Source organism: Callithrix jacchus, chromosome 2 (genome assembly GCF_049354715.1).
Source record: "Callithrix jacchus isolate 240 chromosome 2, calJac240_pri, whole genome shotgun sequence".
In the NCBI taxonomy this organism is placed as follows: Eukaryota; Metazoa; Chordata; class Mammalia; order Primates; family Cebidae; genus Callithrix; species Callithrix jacchus.
Genome location: NC_133503.1, coordinates 51,935,790 through 51,944,759, shown reverse-complemented (window position 1 = coordinate 51,944,759; position 8,970 = coordinate 51,935,790). Strand labels below are relative to the sequence as shown.

The window sequence follows — 8,970 nt, the reverse complement described above, 5'->3', positions numbered from 1 at the left end:
TCAGCAAAGGAATAAAGAGAGAAGAGGTCATCCCAAGCAAGAGAAGTAACATATTTTTAGACATGGAGCCTTGGCACTGCCTTATATTTTATTCACTTATGTAACAGATTTTAAGAGTGCTTATCTAAGGCCAGGTAATGTGTTAGATGCCAAGCTTAGATAGACATGACACTGTCCTCTTGAGGCTTACAGTGTAGTGTGGAGATTGACCCCCATTAAATAATCATATAGAAGTATAATCACACATAGTGAGGCAATCACAGGACAGGAGCACAGAACTATGAGTGAGATTCTTGAGACTGTGTAGTTTACTTTATCTGAAGCTGGAGAATGAAGGTGGCAGTTGTCAAGAGGGGTAGAATCAAGAATCAGAGGCAAATGGGCTACCTCACAAAGGGCCTCCATGTCAACATAGCAACACAGACTTTATCTGAAACACATGGGACTCACCTTTAGAGTAGAAGGAATGTAGGCAAGAAAGAGGTATGTTGTTTATACTTTATTTTCATAACAGTTTAAGAAACTGAGTTGAGACACATAATAAGACTGAAGACAGGGAGACTAATTAGTAAGCTCTTCCAGAAATTCTAGAGGGAGATGTGGGAGCCTAACACTGTGACTGCAGGAAGTGGAAAAGATTAGAGAAGAATTAGAGATGTTACCAGGGTAGGAGTAATAGGACTTGTTGACCAGTTGTATTCGTGGCAGCATTTCCTGAGGGTGACTGGGAAATTACTTGTTTTAGAAGCCCCACCCTGGAGCTACAGAATCAGACTCTCAGATTTATTTTTGTCACTGCCCCTGACTCGTACCAGCTGACTCTGAAATGCCTGATGCTTGATACTCACTGGTATAAAGGATATGGAGAACACACTGGGATGACTTGTGGCTTCTGATTGATAAGTAAGAGGATAGTGACTATTGGTTCTGAGATTTGAATGAGCTTCAGGGTTCCCTGGGGCATTTGATCCCAAGCTGTGCTACCAGAGAATCTGTTTTTTTCTTACCTGGATGTGAGTCCAGGGTAGGAGTAATAGGACTTGCTGACCAGTTGTATTAGTGGCAACATTTCCTGAGGGTGACAGGGAAATTATTTGTGTTAGAAGCCCCACCCTAGAACTACAGAACCAGACTCTCAGATGTATTTTTGCCACTGCCCCTGACTCCGGCCAGCTGACTCTGAAATGCCTGGTGCTTGATATTCACTGGTATAAGGGATATGGAGAACACACTGGGATGACTTGTGGTTTCTGATTGAGACGTCAGAGGATAGTGATGCTATTGGTTTTGAGACTTGAATGTGCTTCAGGGTTCCCTGGGGCATTTGGTTCCCAGGCTATGCTACCAGAGAATCTGTTTTTTTCTGGCCTGGATGTGACTCTGAGAAATCTCATTTCAAAACGGTTATCCCAGGAAATTTCAAAGCAAGAACAGTCAATTGAAGAGAAATTATGCCTACTTCATTGGCCTAGCTCACTTTACTGTCTTGCCCATTCTTCCTGCTTCCAGCTACACAGAATTCTGCTAATGCAGATGCTTAGAAATGAGAGCAAGTTGGAAGGGTATCTCCTCAAGATCTTTTATCTCCCACTGGACTCTGAGTACTTAGAGTGACAGAATCAGGTCTTTCCCAGTCCTACCTTAATCATAACACAATATTCTTCACATAAGAACATCATAACACATTTGCTATACAAAATTCCAACATGAGAAATCAAAGTCCCATATGTGAAAAATTATTTGATCTATACACATAGATGCGTAGAATTAGAGCTTTAGGGAATGTTATTAGTGAATGTAATATTTACTCTATAAACCTCTGTTCAGGTCCCCATTCCCTCGGATGCAACACAAAATTAATGCCAGCTAAAACTGACATCAAATACTTCTATGGTAGTAGCTTGGGCTAATAGCAGCTTTCTGGAGTCTTCAGAACTGTCACTGTAATTGTGTACATAAAATATCTGCTTGGCATGAAGTACTATACTAATTTGAATGTATATAACAATATAGCAGCATTTCCAAAGTAGATGTTATGACCGCTGCCTGTCAGTTACCAAAGCTCTGACTTGTATTATACCTCACTAGGATGAATGTAAATTTTTCTTAAGTAGCTTGCATTGGAAGTTGCATCTATTTTTACCTTTTATCCACCCACACCCTCAAATTTTCTATAAACACACACATAACTTACTTGGTGCTTAAATCAGAATGTTTATTGGTATGATATAGCTCTTCTATTTTCTTTCCCTGCTGCTTTTGGAAGCAGTAGAAATCTATTGTTCAATTAACTAAAGGTCAGATAGCTGTCAGCCTTTTCTCACTACATGCTCACCATCACTCGAAGCCTCTCAGATGGGTGAGGACCACTGGAAATAGTTTTGAGTGAGTGATGTGTGGCTACATCTCTGAGCAGGCACTGAATCTATGTGACTCACCATTTGCTCAGACAGACATTTGAGGGTCATACTTTTCCATTAAAGTTTGTGGGGAGCAAGCAAAAGATGGATAGATAACATAGGATGCCAAAGGTTTTCCGTTTAATCACAAAGGTAGCAATTGACCAAGGTTAACCTGGAAGCTAGTAGCCTCCACCAAGAAAATCCAAGTTCCTGGATGTAACTTCCATCTTTGTGACTTTGGAAAGGTCAGTCTCAATGCTCTAGGTCTGTGTATTTCCAATATACTCCTCTTGCAATAATCAAAAAAGCTCATTCATTCACTCAACTATTTGTCTGTCTTTGTATTTATTTATATCTAGTGGGTTTTGGGGTTCTGTAAAGGGGATAATCTGCCTTTGATATTTATTCTTTTAACCAAAGAAATAGACATCTACAATTTTTTTATACAAAGAGCCAGATAGTAAGTATTTTAGGCTTCATAGCCATGTGGTCTGTGTTGCAGCTAGTCAAGCACTTTCCCATGGTAGAGCATATATAGACAAAATATAAGCAAATGGGCATACCTGTATACTGGAAAACTTTATTTACAAAAATAGGTGGCAGGCCAGATTTGACTCATGCTATACTTTGCTGACTTTTTAACCAGAACCATCTTGGATACTATGTAAATACTAGATATTTTAAAAAAGAATTTGGGTTCAATTTTCTGTGAGTGGTTTAACAATACCACAGTCTGAAAACAGTTTTTCCTTCTGGTAATATAGTAGAGGGAAAGTAGTCCTGTGTAAAACACAGGCTGAATTTTAGCCCCAGGGCTGCCTGTGGCTAACTACGACCAAGGATAAATCACTTAACCTCTCTCTCCTCCTTTGTCTTAACCTATGTTTTCTTTTCCTGGACTCAGAGCATAGTAGAGAACCTATTAATAAATGAGAAAGATAATAGTTACTTAAATCCTGGTTATGGGGTGCATGAGCCAAGCAGACATTTAGTAAAAGTCAATGGATAATACACAATCTAATCAGAGCTACTAAGGGCTTTACTGATGCCCTATATGCTTAAGATAAAATTGATGTGTCTATTTCTCAAGAAAAAAGCTTGTCTCTATTGAAAAAACAAATCAAGAGCAATGCTTCCAGCAAGCAAGAAAGCTAGAAAAGTTAAGATTACAAACTGCTTTTCTTTTTTCTTGTGATTTCAGTGGGAAAATAGAATAAGCAAAGCTCTTTTGTAATCATAACAACTCATTTATTTGAGAACAGCCTTGGCAATTATCAAAGCAATCCTTCCTGCCTTAAGAAGAAACGGTTTCCTGGATGTCACTCGAGTGACTTTCTGGCAAGCCCCAAGTCAACCTACTGATCACCAAAACCTTGCTTTTTCAATTTGACTGCTCTCTGTACCATGGATGATATGTGGCTGAAACTAGCCCAGATGAGAAAAGCAGACTCGTATTGCCTGATTTGTATATGGACCAATTAATAAAACTTTGTTAAGCATTATGCAATATTGTATAATTGTGTGAAACACAGAATTATTGGGCAAAGTACATAGCAGTTAGCAGGACACATGCACAGGGACATTTGTAGCTGCCAGATGAAAGACACAAATGCTAATTTCTGACCAAATCCAAGGAAGAAAGTTCATTTTTGGCAGATGGTGAGGAAAACTCAGAAGACAAAGAACTTTTAAGGTTACCTTCAAGATAAGAAGGCAAGATATGGGGTATGGAAAAGAGAAAAGCATGCCGAGGGTACACAGAGAACAGACCAATATATGAAGGAGTCACAAGGGAAATATCTCTGGGAAAGTGGGGTAGATTATGTTGGGAAGGGTCCCATGTTTCATTGTTGAAGGCTTGTAGATACTGTCCCTGTAGTGGCAAAGCAGATGTTTTAGTCTGTTTTCATGCTGCAGATAAAGACATACCTGAGACCGGGCAATTTGCAAAAGAAAAAGATTTATGGGCGTACAGTTCCACGTGGCTGGGGAGGGCTCACAATTATGGTAGAAGGCAAGGAGGAGTGAGTCATATCTTAACAAGGATGGCAGCAGGCAAAGAGAGAGGGAGGAAGGTGCAAAAGCAGAAATCTTTGATAAAACCATCAAGATTTTATGACTTATTCACTGCTACATGAACAGTATGGAGGAAACTACCCTCATGATTCAATTCTCTCCCACCTGATTCCTCCCACATCATTTGGGAATTATGGGAGTACAATTCAATATGAGATTTGGGTGGGGATACAGAGTCAAACCTTATCAGCTGGTGATCTAAATGAGTGTAATAACCTGTGGGGAGAGGATGGTTAGAGGGAAGAAGAAAGGAGGAAAAAGCAAGTCACCTCTTGTCCTTGCTGAAGAAAGGCACCTGGTATTCAGTTCAAGGATGTTTTATGTCTTGCATAAGTGAGCCCAGAGTTCATCTTTCTGATTTTTAAGGAGTAGTAAAAGATTTAGGGCTTCATGTAAAATATTGTATATTTCAAATGTGGCCAACTAATCTATTTTTTAAAAATTAACTATTAGAAGCAAAACAGCAGCAATGACAAAACCCCCAGAGATTTAAAGACATAATTGGCTGGCTTCATCAGCTTCTGGGCTACCCAGAAAGGATCGAGTAGCACTTGACAGTTTGGAGTCAGGAAAGGAGACCACCTATGATGAACTGAGAGGGAGAGCCTCAGGAGTTGGTGTGAAGTGATGGCTTCAGTCCAGGTGTGAGATCGTGAGGACTCGATCCTGGCTCCTGGAAGTGAAACAGTAAAGAATGGGGAAGTTGGGGTAAAGTGCCCATCACAGAGGAGGATGTCTTAGGATACCTGGGCTGCTATAACAAAAATACCATAAACCAGCTGGTTTATAAACAACCAGCATTTATTTCTCACAGTTCTGGAGGTTGGGAAGTGCAAGAGTAAGATTCCAGCAGATTCAGTGTTTGGTGGGATCCTAGTTCTTAAAGATGGTGCCTTCTCACTATGTCCTCATATGGTGAAAGGGACAAATAAGTTCCCTCAGGCCTCTTCTTAAGGGTACTAATCTCATTCATGAGGCTTCCACTCTCATGACCTAATTCTCTCCTAAAGGCCCCACTTCTTCTTAATGGTGTTGTGGATTAGGTTTCAATATATAAATTTTGTGGAGACATGAACATTCAGGCCATAGCACGTGGTAAGATTGAATTTTTCTTGGGAAGCCAAGAAATAAACTATGTTGTTTTTCCCTTGATATAAGTCCTGTCTGTGTTTTGTTGTTTGTGTGACACAGTCTCAGTTGACCTTTCTCTGAGCTGATTTTGTCTTTTAATGGCTTTGCCATTACTTTATTTCCCAGTTCAACACTTCCTTTCTGCCTCCAAGTTTTCTTCCTGTGGTTTGCTATTGGCAGGTAAACTTGAGTACATGTCCCAGTGAAGGCTGCAATCTTTAAACCTGTCAATTTGGAAATCATTTCACAGCCCTGCCTTGATAAGAGATTTTTCTCTTAAATTTCAAGTTTAAAAAGATCAAAGCCTTGTAACTAAGTCACTTTAGAGATGAATGAGTCACAGGAAAATGTGGTACTTTTGAATGGAGAATAATTTTCTTGTATTCTCTTCTTAGACAGTGCTCCTCTCTTTAAAGAAAATTGTTCTAAACTCTACAGCCCATGATAATCTTTTTCTTTATTATTTATTTTTGTTCTACAAGTTTCCATGATATAATTTTTTTTCAAAATGCAAGCAAACTTATTGCTTGTTTTGATTAGAACCCTGTATGCTCATTAAAATGTTATTTCTAAAAAGCACAAAGCAAAATTTAAATATCCCCATTGCTATTTGTCTGTACTTTAAATGGTGCCTTAAATATATAGTTCCATAACCTGAATGTTTTCATTTAATAATACATATGTAAATAAATATAAAACTGCATTAGCATTTAAACAACTGCATATCTAGACATAGCTACATACACATTTAAATATGTTTATAATATATTTAATTATTGCCATCTTAGTGGATTAATTTGTTCCCAAATTTTCAGTAATCTCAAATCAGTGAAGTAAGTGTCCCATTATGTTCATTTTTATGTCTTATCCAGTGATTTTCTAAAATTATATAATTAAAATGGCTGTGTTGAAAAATATAACTTTTACGAATATTTGAAAAACTGTTCTTCACTTACCTATCTTCCAACCTTGTACATTAGATCCAGTCACTTTTTCTCCAACCTTGTACATTAGCAATCTTTACAATGTTTAGCTAAGAGGTGGAATTTTCTTTCTTTAATTTCTATAGAATACATAGGTGGTTTTCTCTCATTTGGGAAATTAGGTATATATTGCTTTTTACTGACACCTAAAGATCTTTTAAAACATTTGTTTTATCTTCCCTATTAGATTATAAATTACTTAAGATAGTTAACTTCCATTTATAACAATCATCTCTACCATGGACCCTTACCTTATTTCTTTGTAGGGTAGTACCATTCCTGTCTTATTTCATGTTGCACTCCTCATAAACTAACAGGAAATTATAAAATATTTATAAATTTAGTGATTTTTCATTTGAAAAGCAGAAAACATTTATTGAGATGTTGTTCCATGTTAATTTTTCATTCTTGCTAGAAAATGCCTCTATAAACTCTGCTAACAAAGTATATATATTGAACAAAAAGATACAGCAAAAGTCTAGAGTTGTAATGTCCAATATGGTGACCAATAGTCACATGTTTCTACTGAGCATTTGAATAGTGGCTAGTCTGAATTAAGATATGCTATAAGTATAAAATACATATTGATTTTGTAGACTTAGAAAAAATATAAAATATCTCTCAAATAACTTTTATATTGATTGCATTTTAAGATAATATTGTGTGTACATTGGAGAAAATAAAATGTGCTAATTAACTTTATCTTTTTTCTTTTTAATTTGGGCAGTAGAGAATTTAAGATTACATATGTGGCTTGCATATGAGACTTTCATTATATTTCTCTTGGATAGTGCTGCTCTAGAAAGTGTTTCATTATCAACATTAAGATCTTACAGGGCCAGTCTGGAGTGTCCTTTCAGATGGTCTTCAGAATTTCATCATTCTTTTGTAGCAAGAAAGACAGCAAAGTATTAAAATACCATTATCTTACCAGCTGATGTTTGGCTTGTCTTTCATCTAAAGGAGCTTTGATAAAATGAAACAGCTTCAACCAAAATAGTCCATAGCCCATTTGGAAAGAAACTTAAGTTTAAAAGGAGGAGAAAAGTTGAAATAGTCTTGACTTTAAATGACTCTACTCGTCACTACAAAATTATGGTCACCATGTGCTGTGTCAACAAGCTATAGAGAGTGTGTGAATCACTGGTCTTCTCAAAATGTTGGGTATTGCAAAATCCTAAAGAAAGCAGAGTGCTGATGACAGAGATCATGGCCTAAGCTTCAATGAGGGAGCTTCATCTCATCCCCTGGTTCTTCCCTCTGTGGAGGCAGAGGAAGGAGAATGTCTTTTCAGACTGTGTTCTGATTATCTTCACTAGTAATGATGCTCCTTCAGTAGGAATGTGACCACCCTCCCATTAAAATGCATGATCCTAGTACTTTTGCAGTTGACTCTCTCCTTTTATAAGATGAGATAAGTGATTTAGAGTGATTAAATGAATGGACTAAGACCCTAGAACAAAATTATTTGTAGAATCGAAACTCAAATTCAGGTCTTCATATTTATGGTGCAAAATTTCTTTATGTCTGTCTTCAGCCTCCCATCAAGATGTTTTTAAGACAGATAGTTCTTAGCACTTTTCCTCTCACAAAGTTTTAAATGTTAGTTTCTTTTTTGTTTAATCAGTTATCTCTGTTCAAAGACTGTTTTCTACAGATATTTTGAAATCAGGTTCTTACATGATAACGTTTGTTTTTCTCTATCCCTTAAATTTGGGAATAGTACCATTGTTATTATTGTTTTTATTATTATTATTCTTCATCTTTTCCTGTATTACTGTATCTATTGAGAGTTGTAGTGGAAAACTTGAGCTTATTAAAATCAGAGCAGGTCCCAGTTTGCAACCCACCTCTACATTCCAGGAGACAGGTATTTATAGATCGTACAGTTTCCTCAAAAGTGTGGAGTATGAAGCTGCCTACATAGTGTTCCTGGAGTAAATGAGGAAAGACACTTGCCTACATATCTTCTCTAGAAATGCTTTATTTGGGGAAAAATAAATAGCCTATTACAATGAAAGGACCAAGGGAAGAGCTACCATATTGTTCATATAGAATACATAGGTGGTTTTACTTTGTGTAGGTTCTTTCATTCTCACATTTATTGAATTCCTTCACTTGTTTATCTGTCTTCACACCTACCAGAGATATGCCTTCACCTTTTATTATGAATACTTTCCTTGCTACTCTTACACCCACTTATATAAGATGCTCCTATGAAGAAGCTTACAGTGGAGTTATAGATCTCATAAGAAAATCACAATTTTGGACTGGGTTAAAATACTGTCCTCTGGTGAAGGTATTGACAACCATGGATGACATGTGGCCTAAGAGGTTTGGTGGAGATGACAAATGAATGCCTGACTTGGGAGGAGAAC

At 37.2% G+C, this 8,970-nt stretch overlaps 1 protein-coding gene across 2 annotated transcripts in view; it reads left to right on the top strand.

Moving 5' to 3' along the window:
* The first annotated feature begins 432 nt into the window (after positions 1-432).
* Positions 433-8,970, top strand: part of LOC118150612 (uncharacterized) — a 325,444-nt gene continuing 316,906 nt past the window's right edge. For both annotated transcript variants that reach the window (XR_013532495.1, XR_013532494.1), the window contains exon 1: positions 433-483. The gene's annotated coding sequence lies outside the window, so the exon portion shown is untranslated. The remainder of the gene's footprint in view (positions 484-8,970) is intronic.